General features: G+C 42.3%; 4 non-coding genes across 4 annotated transcripts; 3 read left to right on the forward strand and 1 right to left on the reverse strand.

Annotated features, from left to right (window-relative positions):
• Positions 1 to 12,572: 12,572 nt before the first annotated feature.
• LOC112844482 (5S ribosomal RNA) lies at positions 12,573 to 12,691 on the forward strand. Its single transcript, XR_003217214.1, has one exon. It is a non-coding gene; the product is annotated as a 5S ribosomal RNA (ribosomal RNA).
• Positions 12,692 to 13,189: 498 nt separating this feature from the next.
• On the forward strand, positions 13,190 to 13,272 carry trnal-uaa (transfer RNA leucine (anticodon UAA)). The gene has a single exon. It is a non-coding gene; the product is annotated as a tRNA-Leu (tRNA).
• A 2,153-nt stretch (positions 13,273 to 15,425) lies between these two features.
• On the reverse strand, positions 15,426 to 15,544 carry LOC112844483 (5S ribosomal RNA). The gene has a single exon (XR_003217215.1). It is a non-coding gene; the product is annotated as a 5S ribosomal RNA (ribosomal RNA).
• A 357-nt stretch (positions 15,545 to 15,901) lies between these two features.
• LOC112844484 (5S ribosomal RNA) lies at positions 15,902 to 16,020 on the forward strand. The gene has a single exon (XR_003217216.1). It is a non-coding gene; the product is annotated as a 5S ribosomal RNA (ribosomal RNA).
• Positions 16,021 to 19,938: the final 3,918 nt, after the last annotated feature.

Below are 19,938 nucleotides of genomic sequence, written 5' to 3' on the forward strand. Positions count from 1 at the left end.
GGGGTTTTGTTTTGCTTGCTAATCGTCGATACTGTGACGGTGTGTCAGTGTACAGATCCTCCAGGGAAAATGTTTTTGTTTTTCACATTTTGACTGTTGTGATTCATTATTTCCACCTTTCAATCTTTCACGTTTCATTATCCAACACACGCATTATTCTCTCCCACTGCGCTCCTACTTTTTAATTCTTTGAAAAAACATTTAATCTGCACAGTACTGCCAAAGTGCAGCGATACATTGTGAAGTGCACAGAAAGAGTCTGGATTTCCATTTCTCATACAGTACCGAGCAAAGTCTTGAACCACCCCCTTATTTTTTCATGTTTTGCCAGGTCAGTCTGTGTTAACAGTGTTATTAACTGCATTCTTTAACTAAAGAAGTGAGAACAAATGATGTGGGGTTTTGTTTTTTTGCAATAGGCTGCAAGTAAATGTGTAAAGATACAATTTGAAATTGGTTCTTTGTTAAGTTTTCTGGTCCTTTCCGTGACTTAGGTGTCTGTTTATGTTTGAATGCTTCATAGATTAGTGTGAAGGGTCTTAACAGACAAAAACTGGTCAAATACGACCCCTGGATTAAAAATCAGAGACACTTTAAAAAGCCTGGAGAGCTATTCCTTAATACCACTTTAAAGATTATAGGGAAGTCCGGATCCCTGGAAGCAAATAAAGAAATGAGGGATGGCTCAAGACTTTTGCACAGTGCTGTACATGTCATGTTCCCTGTTTTATAGCTCAGCTCAAACTGACGCGTTCTCACTAACTGCTTCTCATTTTCTCCACAGTAAACTTTGACCACTTCCAGATACTGCGGGCCATCGGGAAAGGGAGCTTTGGAAAGGTAATGTGGCCTCCATTTTTCATGCAACTTGTATATTCTTTGCCCTTAATTACCCACCACAGTCGTCATCTCTAATCAGTGCAAGCTAAGCTAAATGTGCTGGGATTACACTTTAGTTCTCCTATGCTGCTTAACAGAGCCGTCCTTTTTTTTTTTTTTTATTTAAGCTGCATTTATATCTGTTATTGTGTAATTATTTCTATAAAGTCAGTTAGAGGAGAGCCAATTTATATTTCATCTCACTCAGTCTACGTGGGAATTTTGACCCCACGTCTCAATGTAATTGCAGAGCAGCACAATTCTGCGGCTCTATTTGTCATCGCGCTCAACGGTTGGGCTGAATAAAGACAGGAGGAGAACTTAGCGCGCCTGTGTGTGTGTGTGTGTGTGTGTGTGTGTGTGCGTGCGTGCGCTTCATTTTGTGAAACCAAATTACCCACAGTTCTTTTCAACCTTGTCACAGGTGCCAATATCACCGTTGATGGCCATTGTTGATAAAACGGTCATTTTGGATTAACTTGTGGGCCATTTTCTTTCACCTTCTGCCGAAGAATTCCTTTGTGTACCCATTGAACGTCTGGATGAGACTTCAGTAATGAATTCAGGACTCTGTGTGTGTGTGTGTGTGTGTGTGTGTGTGTGTGTGTGTGTGTGTGTGTGTGAGATACACAATTGGGGCCCAGAGATTGGAATAGTTTATCTTCATTTTAAATCCCAAATATCACTGCTAATATTTGTTCATTATACTTGTGTCTCTGCACGCCTGTGCAAATTCTTCTTTGCTCTCTACAAAAACACTTTTTTCCCTCTAAAAACATGTCCCTCTGTAATATGGAAAGTCATTGCCCAATGCTGAGTGCATTACCATGTGAATTTATGTTAAGTTTTACTTATTGCTTTGTTCCCTTGAGCTGCTGTTACTTCCCTTATGATACTGAAGTGGATCCGCAGTAAGCCGAGAAGCATTATTTTTTTTAGAATAACAATTTACACTCACTCTGGTTTCTTTGAGATGAACGCCACATGTAAATAAGGTTCATTCACATTGTTGGCTTTAAAATTCAAACTTGAAGAGTTTGTAAGTAAACTGGCTGAGATGAGACACAGACGATGCACCGGGTCCTCGTCTGAGTGCTGGCTTTCAGCTGTGCTGTATCTCTTCTCCAGCCGTGCACGCACAGACACTGTGCTACACTTACACAGTGAGACAGATGCTCACAGAGACATCCAGATACATTTTGTCCTTGCTGGAGGTCATTGTGTGTGTTTTTGGCCCACTGTGGCCTCAAACCGAGCTCCTGCTGTTTTGTGAACAATTTAACAGCACCAGTCTTTAGCTTCCTGTTGAACACACAGTGGGGGAGGTGTAGGAGGTAATAAATCAGGTTTGGTTATCCTAATTTATAGTTGTCTTTATTTTAAGGATAAAATAAAATTCACAAGAGGAAGGTGTTGGTGTGTGTGGTTGGGAAGAGAAGGGAGAAGCTAGAATGAAGCACAAACAGAGGGAGGTGTTTGCCTCTCGCTGTAGCGCTGTGAAACATGATCTGTATATTGCAGCTTGTGTAGGTGCTCCAAGAAAATGGGTTCATCGGCATGCAGCACTGTAGATGTGCACGTATGCACTCGCAAAAGAGAGAGGATGCGTGTGTTGCTGAGCTTGTTCTTGCACAGCGGGCAGATGTGAGGTAGGTTGGGGCTACCTCATAACTCCCTGCTGTGAGGCTGCCAGAGGGGAAAAAAGAGGAAACTGCCTCCTTCTCCTGAAACGCTCATTTTCCTCTGCTCACTTTTCATCTTTACAATCTCAGCACTTGGGTGTGTATCTTCTTGCAGCAGGCCTCTCAGTCTCACTCTTGTTTTAAAAGAGCTCCTCTTTGTGTTATTTAGCTTAAAAGCTTGTGCAGACATCACTTTGACTCTTACAACAGAAAACATACTCTGCCCCTGACTAAGCACCGCAAGGACCCATATCACACTCTGAGACTTAAAGTGCCCTAATTGACAGCTGACAGATGTGTGGTGAAACCTTTACCTTCAGTCATCAGTTTAAAAAAAATCAAATACACAGGGAGGCATGCCTGCTGGCAGCCAAAGATCCTGCATCAAAATTCTCCGAGCGTAGCCGCTGCTACAACTGCAGTCTGAAAATGTAAACTGATGCTGGTGTAATGACAGGGTGGGTTTGGGTGTTACAGTTTGTACCTGATAATTTATGCCTGAGTACATGAGTACAAATAAAAGGAGTACCACGTAATTTAATGGGTCAGCTTGGGTCCAGAACTGAATGTAGGGCTGTTTTAGGTCAGAGCCGCTAACCTGACGAAAACGCAACACAACTGCTGGTAAGTGCGTGTTGTTTAAAACAGATAGTTGGAGAGGCAGGTCAGTGCTTTTAAAGGTTTATCAGGTGCCAAATCATTTTATAGTTGTGAAATGTAGGACTGTGCAAAAGTTTGAGCCACACCTTAATTCTAACATATGACTTGCTGGGTAATGGGAAACGGGTGCAACAGTTTAAATTTGAAAAGCGTACATGAAAATACAGTATAAAAGGCAAAAACAGAGTTGATATAATGAGCTAATGAGCTTGAGCATCTTTATCTTCAGCACAGCCTGAACTCTCTCAGGCACATTTCTTTGGAATTCCTTTAAGTAGTCTTCAGGAATAGTTCTCCGGGCTTCTTTAAGGACATTCAGAGCTCTTCTTTCGATATTAACTGCCTTTTTGTTCCATTCTCTGCCGAGATGATCCCACACAGTTCTTGTGTAATTTGGCATCCCTCAGCCTTTTCTCCCTGTTCCCTTCCTTAATAATGGCTTCTTGACAGCCACCCTTCACTGACACCATGAGATGAGGCTTTGAGGAACACTAGATGGATCAACTGAAGGACCAGGTGCATCTTTCAGGTCCTGTGTCAGGTGTTTGCTGAAGTTTTTTTTACATGACTTTCAGGTACTGTTCCTCCACTTTAGATAGATTTTTCAGGCTGTCCCCTTTTTTTCTGTCTCCTACTTTTATTACCAGTCCAAAGAAATCGGATTAAATGGTGTGTTTTTGTGACAGGTTGCTAGTAACAAAGTACCTAAAGATAAAATTGAAAATTTGTTCTTTGCTAAGTTGTGTGTTTTGTTTTGTATTTGACAACTCGGGTTTATCCCTTGAGTTAGGCTAAGTGGCTTAACAAAAAACACAAGAAAACAACAACAACCCAAAACACAAAAAAAACACTCTCAAAGTGATGAGGTACAAGGACTGGACTGAAAATGGGTGAAAAAACTTTAAATGACCTTCAGAAAGTGTAAAGAAAGGTTGCTTAAGAAGAACATCTGGCTCAGTACAGGCAAAATATAAAGAACCGAGGAGCGGCTCAAGACTTATTCACAGATAATCAATCAAATGAATCAAGCGTCATCTGGAAGCAGCTTCCTGGCTGTAAGAGCGTCTCGTTTTTGTCTCATTAACTGTCTGGTGGCGCTCACAGTAGTCTGCTGTGACGGGGTCCTCGAGGACTAATGTTACAGGGAAATCATTAGGAAAGTGCTTTGGACTGAGCTTTGCTGAAATCTCTGTTTTCCCCCTATCAGAGTGCTCCACCACCTCCACCCCCCTCCTCCTCCTATTCCTTCTTTTCAAACGTCAGTGCAGGTACCGTCTCGCTCCCTCCCATCCCTGTCTTTTTGTTACATAATGCCTAGTGGCTGTGCTCACTGTTCAGTTCAAGTTGATTTAAGAGAGATGGTAGTTTAAAGAAACACAAAAACAAGCTGTTTGGGTAAAGCAATATATATGATTATTAAAGATAAAATATGGCGTTAATTTTGTTTGAGTTCCTGCCGTCTCTCTTTACTTCTCACTCTGTTTTGAAGCGTCTGCCTTCCAGCAGATGGGGGAGACTGTAATGGTAGCTGCTTTCCAGGAGGATGTAGCTCAGCTGTATCATGACTGCTAGGCCTGTTGGGCCATATACGTCCTAAGAGTAAGAATAATTTCCTGCTCTCTCTTTTCCTCTCTAACTTTTCCCTGTGTGCATCAGACCTTCGCCCCCCTCTTCTTTGTCACTCCAACGTTCTCAGCTCAGGCTGCATAGGAAGCTGGCATTTCTCTTGCCGGGCTTATTAAAGCCTGTGCTTTAGAGCTCTGGGGGGGGGCTAACACTCGAGAGGGGACATGACAGTCATTGGCAGCGACAGCAGTTTAGTGACAGCTTCCTAATGTCAGCAGTCACATGGACAGGTAAACATCTACACAGATAGAAGAGAGGTGGATGGAGAGAGACAGAGAAGGTCAGAAGTTGTGGATGAACTCAGCCGGGGGTTCCTGCGTCGTCTTTCCCCGTGCTGTGCAGCTGCTTCAGTGGGAATAAAGCCTCATTAGGATTGAAATGGGAAGGCAGACGAACAGAGACGGCTGCTGGAAATGAGTGGGAGTAAAAACGAGATGGAGATGAGGGAAACGGACACCACAAGAGGCTGTGACACTCATCATATCTATGGAAAGGTCAGGAGATGATCAAGCCTTCAACGTTTTAAACTTTATTTTTTTATATTTTTAAAGTAGGGTGCCGTCGGTGTTTACTGATAGCAAACTGTGGTATGAGGACCACTGTTGGTAGTGTTTGTAGTGATACTCAGGTGTATCTAATAAAGTCTTTTTTTTTTTTAAATTCTGGTATAGAACCAGTTGAATATTTGTATATAATCCCTGCAGCTGTCAGACTCTATAACAGGGGTCACCAGCCTTTTTAAACCTGAGAGCTAGATAAAATTGTGAACAGTTTGGTTCATCTTTAGTTATATGATAATAACAATTCTATGTTGATATGCTATGTCCTACCACAGGTTCATTTTCAAAAAAGGCCTGGGTCGTGTAGCAGCCAACAACTCCTCCAGGCTGTCCTGGTGAGGGAGAAGTTCATGGCCCACTTCTCGGCAGAGGGAGCAGTGTCTTGGCAGCCAAAAGAATAGCCCATTTGAAGTCCCAGTGACTTCCCCACAACGGCTCTCAGCCACCCACAAACCTCTAAAGAGCGTTCCTGCCTTTTTAAAAATTTTCTTAATAAATTAGCTCTACTCCAAAATAAACTAACCTCTTTATTCTCTTAACTAATTGGTCTTCACTATGTTCCTATATTTTAGTATATTTTGTCATTAGTATAATATGAAATTAATTCTACATGTGTCAAGTTGTGTGCCAATATTTGCTGTGTAGTGGAACTGAGACATTAGTCATTACAAAAATTTATTTGAGAAAATATTAAAATTCTCAAACAGAAAAACATTAAACATAAATATATAAAATATAACTATTTACAGAGAGATGGGAATAAAAAAGGACCCAGCTTAAAGTGGAAGAGCCTCAGGGAGAAAAATAAGAACATTGTTTCTGCCCTGGAGAGCCTGCTGCCTCATCAGAAAACGACTGATTGCTAGGGTCCAATGTTTCCAAATTTAACACAGCTGTGCATTTTTCAAAAACTAATTTATAAATTTGAAATTTCACTAATACTCTCGTCTGAGGCGGCATGCTCTCCAGAGCAGGAACAAGGCTGCTCCATTGGAGACTGGCGTGGCCTCTTCAGGGACTCCAGGATGGCCAGCTCCACCGCCGATGGACCGTCCTGGGACCCGTCCCTCGTCCGCCTCGGAGCTGTCCTCCTCTGTGGGCCTGTAAAACAAACCACAAAACAACACAAAGAAATGAGAAGGCTGCTACTAGATTTTCATTTTCAACATTCTAAAACACAGGATATAAACAGATTGGTTGTAGATATTTAGTAAAGGTAATCACAAGGGAATCCCACAGAGTAAAAAGCTATCAGAGCTTGCTGTACATACCTGTGGGTGCAGCAGCAGGAGAAGCAACAGGGGATGCTCTGCTGCAGAATCAGTTGACTCTGTCAAGACAATATTAAATGTTGACAGGTTGAAAACAATAGTCATAGAGAAAGTATTTACATTGGTCCCTCATTTATTGCAGCAGGGGTTCTCAGAATAACTAGCCCCTCGCCACGCACTTATGCCGCGTTTTGTCTTCTTCTGCCTGCCACTTTTGTGCGCCTTTTTCCCTCCCGGTGCAGGTGTCTATTTGCGAATGAGGGTCATAGTTATGGGTGTTTTTGTGCTGTTTTTTCTATTGGACGTGATGGTTAGCAAAACCAAACATAAACATAAATTTGGCAAGCGCAGGAGACACGACATGGAGGAGATTTGTCAATCAGGCTGCAGAATGCAATGCTCATTGTTGACAGCTGTACTGTGCAATAAAAAACTGCGAAAAAGCGAGGCAGTGACGGATGAACAGCGGGACCACTGTATACTGTTTATTAATAAACAATAACATATATTCCTATATGACAACATACACAGCAGTGGGCGGGCTTGCTAGCTTTAGCACAGCTTTCCCGGGTCAGTCAAAAATTTCAACAGAGAAATGAACGAGCGTACCAGGTTGCCCGATCTCTTCACATACCTTCCTCCAAGTAGGTCCTTTTTATTCCTGTCTCAGTACAGAAAGCAGCTGGTGTCCTACAGCGTTGATTAGCCCTTCCTCCATATTAAATGAAGAGTGAAGGGCTTTGGCTGGACCTGCCCCTTTGACCTAGGTCAGAGCCACGTCACCAGGCTCCTGATTGGTTGTCGCGGCACGAATTGACGCTGGAGTTCAGATTTTTCCAACTCGAGCGGTAGACGCGATACGCGCAAATGCACAAAATGCAACACAAAAACTTGTGCGCATATTTTCATTCGCGCGTCAAATGCGCCAGTCGCGCTACTCTGACGCGCGTTTGTTCCATGTTTTTTTTCATCTGTGGATAATGGTTCTCGTTATCGTGGTTCGCTGGAGTCCCACAACTTTAAGCCTCATTTAGGTGATTTCTTGATTGAGAACAGGGATGGCAATAATCAGGAAATTGAACTCAGCTTCAAAGATGAGTTCAGATGATCCACAGATGTACTACACCACAGTTAATTTATGTTATAATTTGTTTTATCACATATAAATGTTTCAATATTTAATATAAAACATTTAAGTGTTACTAATATACAAAAAATAGGAAATCAGTAAGGAGGCAAACACTTTTTCACATATGTCTGTATATATTTTTTTTTCAAAAGTATATACAGACAGCCAACAAGTGTCTGAACCACTGCAGGTTTACCAACTGACCACTCATCCATCAGTAAAGTAAAAAATAAGGTGATTTTCCTAATTTGGAGCATTGTCAGTACAGTTTACATGTGGTCCCTGTTATGATCTGGCCAGTTGTCTTGTGGTCACAGGACTCAGCAGCACTAAGCAGAGCCTTGTAGGCTCCAGGCAGTGAGAAAGCAGAGCATCACGTACTTTACAGCTGTAGATGAAAAAACTGTTAACATGATGTGTGTAGGAAGGAAATTTTCTACTATAGCAGCAACATCACCAATTTGTATAAAGACATGAAAGACGGAAAAAGATAAATCTTTCTCATGGATTGGGCAGCAAAAGAAACAAAGAGTAAAACAGGCATGTCCAAAGTCCGGCCCGCGGGCCAATTGCGGCCCGCGGTCCAGTTTTAATTGGCCCGCAAGTAATTTTATAAATTGAATAGAATATGGCCCGCACTCCAACTTTTGCTTGAGTGTATTGCACTTCTTAGTTTTAACACCAGGGGGAGCTGCTGTTGATCAAGGCAGTTGCTCCACCAAAAAGGACAATCACAGAAGAAATTTACTCTCAAGTTACTAAACATGGCAGAACCAAAGAAGCGAAAGACAAAAAGTGAATGCAGAAAATTTCAGACAAGGTGGGAGAGTGAATATTTCTTCAAAGAATTCATGGGGAAGTGTATCTGTTTGATCTGCGCTGAAACTGTGGCAGTTATGAAAGAGTATAATTTACGACGTCATTATGAAACCAAACATCAGGCCTATGCATCCTACACTGGTGCTGAGCGAGAGCAGAAATTAAAGCAAATGCTAGCTCTCCTGCGGGGTCAGCAACAGTATTTTTTTTTCGTGCTCAAATTGTCCAGGAAAGGGCTCCAATAGCAGCTATGAGGTCGCCCAACTCATCGCAAGACACGGCAAGCCTTTTTCAGATGGAGACCTCATAAAACACTGCCTCGTTAAAGTCACCGAAATAATGCGCCCGGAAAAAGTGCAGGACTTCAACAACGTCAGACTCGTCAGCCAACATTAAACTGCAACTGTGTGATAAAGCTGTGCTTTTGATTTTTACTCCATCGCATGTGATGAGAGCACCGATGCCACAGACGCCGCACAGCTGCTAATTTCTTTGCGGGGAGTGGACGAGAGCACGAGCACTTTAGGTGAGTAAAAATATCTTCCACAGTACCCGTGTGTTAATGTGCAGGTACACATGCTTCAAATATCAATAATGCGCATCAATTCTGTCACTACCCTGCTTTTGCGCACCGCTTTCTTATATGCGTTTTTCTTGTTAACACACAGAGTAAACACCGCTGTGCACAGCGCACGCACACGCAAGTCAGCTGATCTCATCTGATGCAGATTTGCTCCTTGGTCAAGTGACATTTGTCCGGATTTTTGCCACGATCAGCACCGCAGCTGGATGGCCCGATTTACATACCCAGCGCAGCTGATACTCACCAGAATAATTGACTAAAATTATATGCACTCCTGTTATTAAGTCCAGTTCAGTCTGTTAATGTTGATAACCGTTTCAAACGAACGTTAATAGGTGTGTTGCTAAGCCTAATAACTTAAATAACAAACTTGAAATGTACCCGTCCCATTTTCCCCTTTATTGTTTTTTCTCTGTGCTGTAAATATTCCCTCTAAGAAGAAATCTGAGGCTGCTGTTCTGAGAATGAGCTACCAAAGCTTTTTCTGAATAAATCAATAAAGATCCATTTATGGAAAACTGTGATGAAGGCAGTTTTGTCTTTAATTATATTCAACAATATAACACATTTGACCACTTTTAAATGATTTTTAATACAGTAAAGTTAAGGTTATATACCTAATTTCTAGTAAGTGGCCCAGCCCCTCCTATATTTTTATGTATGTGGCCCTCAGCGAAAAAAGTTTGGACACCCCTGGAGTAAAAGAAAAGAAATCCTTGGACGGACCCAGATCCCTGTCACAGAGACAGAGGTCAGTGTCACAGCCCTTTCAAAAAGACACTAAATAAGCTCAAATAGTGGTGAAAATAATGTTTCAGTCATTATTGAAAAGCGCCTGGAGGCGACTGTTGTTGTGATTTGGAGCTATACAAATAAAACTGAATTGAATTATTGAACATTAATGAATGTGGAAGAGTTATGGTAGAAAAACAAAATTAGAAAATTCAAACTGTAATGAAAGATTGATATTGTGTTTCTTTTAGCTTTTTGGGTTATTTTACTTATTGTCACGGTCCTGGGTCGGTGACCCAGTGTTGAGTTTCTTGTGTCTCAGAGTTTTTGTATTATGATCTTAGTTCTCTTTGTTGCCCCAGTTTATTCTATAGTCTAGCGTCTTAGTTTGGCTTTCTTGTATTCTGTTTAGTTTTCTGAGTATTTAGTAGCTGCCCTCTGTGTCTCTTTGTTGTTGTTCTGTGTTTCTTAGTTGCTCTGTCTCCCCTAGTCAAGTCTGCTTCTGTGCTACTTCCTGTTTTACTTTGAAGGTCTGTGTCTCATGTGAGTGTATCCTACTTTGCTTCCTTGTCTCGTCAGTTCTGATTTCCCCCAGCTGTGCTCTCCTTTTGTGTCTCATTCCCCTCGTTATTTCCCAGTGTATTTAAGCCCTGTGTTTCTCTATGTCAGTGTCGCGGTCTCCCTCATGCTGTGTGTGATTCTTCCCGTGTCTCCTGGTGTACATTACAATTAGTTTTTCCCAGTTTAGTTTTATATTGTTTGTGATCTGTTTTCCAGCAATAAAGCTGTGCTTTTGAGTTCAATTTCTGTCCCCGTGAGTTTGCGTTTGGGTCCAATTCCTGCCTGCCACACAGCTGAAACATGACAGAAGATCGCGACCATTACACGGACCCAGCAAACCGCTCTCAGCTGCGTGAGCGTCAGGATGCTGCCTTTGCCCAGCTGGAGGAGGAGCTTCGCTTGAGGCCGTGGTGCAATCCTGACTACGGGCGGATTTTCCGAGGAACTCGGCTGGCTCTCGGCGGTCCCCGGAGCTGCCAAAAGCCCCCACCTGCTGCTTCACCTGCACCCAAGCCGCTTCAGGTGGGAATTCTCGGCATCTCTTCAGATGCCCACGCTCCAGCCTCGGCGTCGCCGTTCTGCACGCCGGAGGCTCAGCTGTTTTCTCCGCCCGCTTCCCCTTCCCGAAGGAAGCGGCACACACGCCGCCATAAACTGGACATTGCTGACCAACCTATGGTGGTGAGTTACAATGACTGTTTTTCTCCCGCTTCTCTGGACATAAAAGACAAACTCACTTCTGATCCTTTTGGTGTGTCCCTGCTGGATTATGACATTGACTGGGACAGTTATTTTCGTTCAGCTCCCTGGGAGGGGGGGTTAATTAAGGGCACTTCAAACCCTTCGAAAACTGCTAAATTCATTATTCATTTTTGATAGGTCTGTTTTTGTTGACCCAGTATATATTAATCCTGAGCCTACCCATTCTAAGACGTTTTTTTTTTCTGAGCCTGCTCCTTTGCCTACTCGTGTTCCTGCTCCCAGGGCAGCTCGGGCCCAGCGTACCCCTGCACCCGTACCAGTTCCTCGTGTGAGGGAGGCTGGGGCCCAGTTGGTCCCCGCTCTGATTTCCAGGCCGGCTGAGGCCCTGTCAGTTTCTGCACCCGTACCAGCTCCTCGGGTGAGAACGGCAGCTGCCCAGCCGGTGCCGGTGACGGTCCCGGCTTCTATGGTGAGGGGGCTGTGAACCAGTCCACCCCTGCACCCATGCCGGTCCCCAGGGTGAGGTCAGCCAGGATACAGCCCGTCTCCGCACCCGTACCTACTCCTCGGGTGGGAGCGGCAGTTTCCGGCAGGCCTGCACCTGTTCCTGTTTCTGCTGAAGGCTCAGGCGAGCCCACCCAGCAGTCCTCCCTGTGTTCCAGAGGGTCAGGAGACTTAAGGCCACAACCATCATCACCACCATCACTACTGTATGCATTTCAGTCTATAGCACAGTCATTAGCTCTGTTAGCAGCTCAGTCCATAGTTCAATTTTCTGTGTTACCGTTAGCTCAGCCCTTCACCGACTGTGCAGCTCACCCTTCTATTCAACCAGAAGGGGACCGCATCTCTCTAATAAATCCCGGACAGACTGTTTGCACTGCACAGCCCCAGCCGTTGCATCCTGAGCCGCCTGTGTGCCCTGTGCAGCTTCAGTAAGCGTCCCTTCAGCCAGAGGTCTCCGTACCTGCTGGCTCTGTGTCTGTTTCTTCAGCTGGGGGTTCAGGAGAACCGCACCAGCCTCGTGCCTCGTCAGCTGGAGGGTGGCAAATGTCACACAGTTTGATATATATTATTGTGCTAAACTTCATGTGTTACAGCGACAACATGCAAACCTTCGTTATTAACTGCAGCTTCAACACTGAGCTGCAAACATGCTTTTCCCACAGTAACATGACGATAAGAACACATGTTCGTTGATTACAGCACAGTGTGAAAGTGACAGAGAGCACACAGTGTGTTAGGACGATTTGGAAATCCAACATTTTTGTCGTTTGGACATTTTAACTTAAATATAGAGAACAAAAACGTAAGCGCGTATGTGTCCTTACAGCATGGATAAAAAGGCCGTTTGCGAGCTGTCCTTTCGCTTACGGCCATACCACCCTGAACACGCCCGATCTCGTCTGATCTCGGAAGCTAAGCAGGGTCGGGCCTGGTCAGTACTTGGATGGGAGACCGCCTGGGAATACCAGGTGCTGTAAGCTTTTGCACTTCGACACACAAACTGCAGAGGGCGCTGCTCTTTAGGAAAAAACTTCCTGACCTCTCGCCTAATTTTTTGCATGCGTACAGTTAAAAAATTAAAACAACAATCATCTCTGCAGCTTATTGGAGACACTCTCGTGATTCTGTTGTAGAGCAGAGCTTCAGCTCAGTGTGACTTCATGAGTCTGAAAGCTCCAGGATGACAAAAATACACCAACATCATTCCTCACTTTACTTTCTGGACAAAGATGAGGTTACACAAGAAAAGCTGCTGATATGTGAAGATTTATACTCAAATTATATTCTTGTATTTGTATCTTGCTAATAATAAATAATAATAAAAGCTGTTGCACACGTTCTTCTCTCTGCCAAAGGAACACTGTCCTGTTAATAGGATTTGTTTTATTCATATATAACTTTGTAAAAAGCATTTTAATGCTGTGAGTAATGACTTTACTGTTGGGCGACGTGTCTGTTACGCCGCTCAGCTCTGTCGGACCAGGATGGCCGAGTGGTGAAGGCGTTGGACTTAAGATCCAATGGACATTTGTCCACGTGGGTTCAAACCCCACTCCTGGTAGAGAAATCAACCTGTAGCCAGTGTACAAATGATCCATAGGGAGTGGACCAGAGAGAAGACAGTGTTCGATTCCTCAGAAGTGACAAAGCCGGACGGGCTTTTGGATGTGCTGAAAATTCATGTGAATGTGTCCTGTTGAATACAAAAATGGCAGTGGTGTGGAAGATGATCCAATCCAGCATTATCTATAAAGCACTTTAAAGTACCCAGCGCAGGACCAAAGTGCTGTACAGTAAATAGGTTAAAAAAGAAAACAGTAGAATAAAACAAAACACATAATACGTAAAGCTTAAAACAGCCGTATATTAAAAAAAACGAGATAGAACAGCACATAATCAACTAAAACAACTAACATGAAAATAAACTGAAGCTAACATCTTACAAGGTGTCAAAGGCCCGGGTGAAGAGATGGGTTTTCAGAAGTGATTTAAAAACAGGCAGAGAAGAGGTCTGTCTAATCTCTAAAGGCAGATGGTTCCACAGTTTGGGAGATGCTGCAGCAAAAGCACGATGTCCTCTAAGTTTGCGCTCAGTCCTGGGTACATTCAGGAACAACCGACCAGCTGAGCCGAGAGAGCGGGTGGACGTATGAGGCTGTAGCAGCTCAGAGAGATAAGATGGGGCTAGGCCACGGGGGGCTTTAAAAGCAAATAATAGAATTTTAAAGCGAATCTTAGAAGAAATGGGCAGCCAGTGAAGCGAAGCTGAAATAGGGGAGATGTGCTCAAACTTTCGAGTGGCAGTTAAAAGACGGCCTGCGGCATTTTGCACCCTCTGTAGATGAGTAATGTATGAACCACGGACCCCCACATAAAGTGCATTACAGTAATCCAGCCGAGTGCTAACAGTGGCATGGATAACTGTCTCAAAGTGCTGCCGTGAAAGAATTGGCTTTATTGTAGCAGCTGCCTGAGCTGAGAGAAGCTTGATTTGACCACTGCCTTAATCTGACTGTCAAGCTTCAGTTCAGAGTTCACTATGACCTCCAGGTTTGTGACAGCCGGCTTATCAGTCACTTTAAAATTACACAGTTTTAAAATTAAAATTGTGTATATACTGTATACTCTGTGTATTTATGATCTCACTCTTATTGCCTGTTTATGCCCTTTCCTTATCTTCAATGTCATGCTGCTCTGTTGTATCATAATTGCCCCTTGGGGATAAATAAAGTCTTTCTCATTCTGATTGTGATTCTCTGATTATACTGGGCCAAGGTATCGAAATTCACATTGGGGGTCTCAGTGGGGCTACCCAAAACCATCACCTTAGTCTTTTTGTCACTGAATTTTAAAAAGTTAAGAGACATGCAAGCCTTGATGTCATCAAGACACTGAGGTAATGGCTGTACGGAATATGTGCCTTTTTTCTTTAGAGGGCCATAGATCTGACAGTCATCAGCAAAAAAGTGAACTGCAATGCCGTATTTTCCCAGTATAGAACCGAGAGGGAGCAGATAGAAAGAAATGAGGAGGGGGCCGAGAACTGAGCCCTGTGGGACACCACACAAGAGAGGAGCAGAGGATGACACATGGTCACAGAGAGTTGTCTTCTCCAACTACTGAGGCTGAAATAAGTTCATGTAGTTTTAGACATTTCCACTGAACAGTCTATTACAGTATCACAACTAAGCGTACGCATAAGAACTTAAACACTTTTGTTGAGAATAATAGAAATTTTCCATTCCATGATCCATGCTCCATGCAGATGAACTCAACACTTCCTTCACTTTGTGCCCGCACAGGTCTGTCAGATTTGTGTATTTATATGAATGTGATGTGTTGTTTTTCCTGTAATTCTCTGTTAACTATGAACCAAAACTGTGTGATTGTTTTTTATAATTAGATTAAATTCCACTTGCCTCATATTGCTTGTTGTTTTCTCTCTCTCTAACTTACTATGTCTCCATCTTATTCGCTCCCATAGTAAATGTGTTTTGTCAGTTTAATCAGTTATTGACAGTGAGGTGCTGTTTTACGTTTTATGGTTGTTACTGTCAAAAGGAAACATTCCCTATGAGAGGTCTGTAATTATCACCTGGGAAATGGTCAGCGAGGCGCTTTTGTGCTTAAAAGGAAGCAGGAAGAAACTAGAGAGAGCAGGAAGGAGTAGTGACAGTTTTAGCGCCCTCTGCAGTTTGTGTGTCAAAGTGCAAAAGCTTACAGCACCTGGTATTCCCAGGCGGTCTCCCATCCAAGTACTGACCAGGCCCGACCCTGCTTAGCTTCCGAGATCAGACGAGATCGGGCGTGTTCAGGGTGGTATGGCCGTAAGCGAAAGAAGCGCTGTAAAAAAGACCTTTTATCGGTGGCAAATGTCACACAGTTTGATATATATTATTGTGCTAAACTTCATGCGTTACAGCGACAGCATGCAAACCTTCGTTATTAACTGCAGCTTCAACATTGAGCTGCAAACATGCTTTTCCCACAGTAACATGACGATAAGAACACATGTTCGTTGATTACAGCACAGTGTGAAAGTGACAGAGAGCACACAGTGTGTTAGGACGATTTGGAAATCCAACATTTTTGTCGTTTGGACATTTTAACTTAAATATAGAAAACAAAAACGTAAGCGCGTATGTGTCCTTACAGCATGGATAAAAAGGCCGTTTGCGAGCTGTCCTTTCGCTTACGGCCATACCACCCTGAACACGCCCGATCTCGTCTGATCTCGGAAGCTAAGCAGGGTCGGGCCTGGTCAGTACTTGGATGGGAGACCGCCTGGGAATACCAGGTGCTGTAAGCTTTTGCACTTCGACACACAGACTGCAGAGGGCGCTGCTGTTCATGTTTATTCTTACAGGCATGAAAAGTTAGATTTCTGGGTAATAAAATCTTTTTTCTGTCTTTTTAACATGAGAATATTATATTTCCATCTTGTCTTCCAGAGTAATCAGATTAATGATAAAACAAAAGTAGAACAAGGAAAGAATAGGCCATGTATCTCACGTTTAAACAAAATTGATGTTTTTTGAAAAATCTCACACATATACTTTAACTTCAAAACAAACATCAAAGAGTCTGTCGTTTTCTTTATTAATTGTACTTGAGCAGAAGTTGTAAAGGAAAATTTCTATTATTCTAATTTAAAGTGTCTAAGTTCTTAAGCATATGCTTAGTTGTGACACTGTAATAGACTGTTCAGTGGAAGTTTCTAAACTAGATGAACTTATTTCAGCCTCATTAGTTGAAGAAGACAACTCCCTATTGCGTGCATAATATACTACTGAAATTTATAGAACAGCTTTCAAAAACAAGTTTGAATTTATTTAGGATTTTCTCAACTGCACACAGTGCCAAAAGCATACACACAGTCAAATCTTTTCATATGAGGTGCTGAAGGTTCTGCACCTCATAACTCAACAAGTATGGGCAGAAATCTGTGCCATCAGAAACTGAATTTGAATAAGTTAAATTTTAATTTGAATTGCTCGGACTGAATCGGAATTGTAACTTGAATAAATGCTTTTAAAAACTGAATATGAATTAGCCTAATTTGAAATTGAATTTATGGTTTGAAAATGATCATCACTAAATTGAAATTGAATTTTATTTTTGAAAATGAATTCATTTGCTTTGAAACTGTATTTTATCCTTTAAAAATTCAGCTCTCGAATAATTTCAGATTCACTTCTCACCATTCAATTTCAGTTCCGAAATTCAGTTTTTTGGGACTTACATCCGGTTCCGGTTCAAGAGTCATCAAGCACAGATTAATAGAACTACGTTTTACTAGCGGACCGAAAGTGTTACTGACGGGAATCTACAGTGTCTTGAGCTGAATTAAGACTTCAGAAGTCATTTGTCATGTCGAATGACCAGCGGATAAACTCTCAGGTTGGTAATAAATGTATTACATGTATAAGAACAAGCGTCATGTTAACAATTGATAGCTGTACAGTAACTTTTATGCTTATTGTACCTGTTAGCTAAAAACGCTAATTTAGCCTAGTTTGCCCTGGATTCAGCTTTGACAAACAAATATGATCGACTGTTTCTAGTAGAATTCCAAAGTTGTCATCTTGTACCCTCTCAGAGCCCTGTATGCGTGAGCCCGTTCTCACTCCCAAGGCGTAACATCCCGACGTTTTGTCACCTCCCGCGGTGTTCCTGAGGAACGCGAAAGGTGACCTTCCACGTTGTTATGGTACGCGGCAGGTTCCAGCCCTGTATTGCAGCCCTAAACCTATAACCTTATCCCTAAGCCTAACCATAACCTTATTTGTAACCTTAACCATAACCGTATCCCTACGCCTAAACCTAACCTTATCCCTAAACCTAACCATAACCTTATTCCTAACCTTAACCAGCACTTTAATGACGTGAAATAGTGTTTTCCCAAGCGATTTTAAGGGGAAAAGCGAAGATGTGTAGATTGAGTCCAAACGGTTCTCATGTGTCCACAGTTTTCCGATGTCGTCACGTAAGAACGCGTTGGGTGCCCGAAACGTAATATGTTGACGATTTGTCACCTAGCGTAAAATGTTAGGCTTTGGGAGTGAGAACGTGTTGCTTGCAGAGACCCCTACAGTAGGGAAACATGCAAAACGCTGTCCAAACCTTTGTATGTTAGCTTTATTTATGTCTTACACAGCATCCCAACTCTTTAGCTAACTTAATAACTTTAGCTAAAGTGAATAGTTGGTCTAATTCATTAGTGCAGCATTACTGGATCACCTCTATTTGAAGTGATATAATATGATATACAACTATCACTGAAACAGCAAACTTTGTAAATAAACAAACAACACTTCTCATTGTCTAAACGTTTGGCCACAGCTGTAGATTACACTATCAGTGCTTGTTCACTCTTGACAATAATTACATTTCTAAATTCTCTTTGTGCATTTACAGGTAAACAATATCTAATATTTTATCTAAATGACTGCTTTGTCTTTGAAAAGGTGAAGAGCCTGAGGCCGGTGACAGTCCAGTTCTACTCTAAGTACATCCTTACAGTGGCTCACAGGACAAGGCGACATTCCTGTCCTGCCAGAAGAGAAGAGAAACTTCAGAGTCTTGATGCAGTTCAACCACACCTGTCATAGTCCATATGACAGGGGTCTCAAACTCCAGTCCTCGAGGGCCGGTGTCATGCAACTTTTCCATGTGTCCCTGGTGCAACACACCTGAATACAATTAGTAGGTCATTAGCAAGAGTATAGAACTTGACTGCATGCTGAGGTGGCAACCCCTAACCCTACCTACTCAAGTAAATTAAAGTAAATGTATGTATTTGGAAACATATACTTCTAAAATACTTTTATTGCACCATGTTCATTCACTCATGAGCTGCTGTAACATGAATCAAATGGCTGAATTGCCAACTCAGCATGCATTCAAGTTCTATACTCTTGCTAATGACCTACTAGGTGTGTTGCAACAGGGACACATGGAAAAGTTGCAGGACAGCGGCCCTCGAGGACTGGAGTTTGAGACCCCTGCCGTATGGTGTTCATGCTGTTTTCTACCCCACAGTTACAGCATGTCTGACTGCCTGTTCAGCATATGCAAAAATATATGCGTTTAAGCATGTGATGACTAAGGCCTTCCATTATGGTGTTTGTCATCACATGTCACAGACATCTGGATGATCATTTGGAATAAACAAAAAACTAAAAACTTGTTACTTCATCTTTTATCTTCATTATTATTATTATTGTTCTTATTTTACATTTTTCATTGTTAGGCATTAGGTTTATTTGTAGTAGTCCTTTCCAACTTCTTTCCCTCTTCCATGTTACTGTGTCAGCTTGTTAGCATCTATTTGGGGTTGGGAGTGGAACAGAAACTAAGGAAATCCAAAGTGCCATTAAAACCAGGAGAGGTTCTTATATTTCAGAAGAAGGGATTAATTCAAAAGAAATGACCTCAATGCCATATTTTATTTAGGAACCCTAGAGAGTACTTTGCAAAATAACACATTCTTATAATTTCACCCTCAGATGAGCCAAGCTACGACTGTCAGGGAAGGTGATGTAGGTACAGAGCATATGAGAGTGGTTAAGTTAATGTCTCTGGTCTACATGAAGGCACAAGAGGGATCAATGGCAAGGTGCAGAGATTCAGTATCTTCAGTCTTCAGTGGACACTCCATTTCTGGCACAAAACACCTATAAAGGTGGTCGATTTAGGAGGTGACCAGCAAACTTCAGCCTGTCAAACATAGCAATGGAAAAGTATGTTAAAAAATAAAACTAATTAAGCATGCACTCAGTACACTAGGAATTATTATGGTAGTTAAACACAGTGATAGTTGTATATCATATCATATCACTTCAAACAGAGGTGATCCAGTAATGCTGCACTAATGAATTAGACTAACTATTCACTTTAGCTAAAGTTATTAAGTTAGCTAAAGAGTTGGGATGCTGTGTAAGACATAAATAAAGCTCAAATACAAAGGTTTGGACAGCGTTTTGCATGTTTCCCTACTGTAGGGGTCTCTGCAAGCATACAGGGCTCTGAGAGGGTACAAGATGACAACTTTGGAATTCTACTAGAAACAGTCGATCATATTTGTTTATCAAAGCTAAATCCAGGGCAAACTAGGCTAAATTAGCGTTTTTAGCTAACAGCTACAATAAGCATAAAAGTTACTGTACGGCTATCATTTGTTAACATGACGCTTGTTCTTATACATGTAATACATTTATTACCAACC

This window comes from Oreochromis niloticus, unplaced genomic scaffold (assembly GCF_001858045.2).
Source record: "Oreochromis niloticus isolate F11D_XX unplaced genomic scaffold, O_niloticus_UMD_NMBU tig00000245_pilon, whole genome shotgun sequence".
NCBI classification, from domain to species: Eukaryota; Metazoa; Chordata; class Actinopteri; order Cichliformes; family Cichlidae; genus Oreochromis; species Oreochromis niloticus.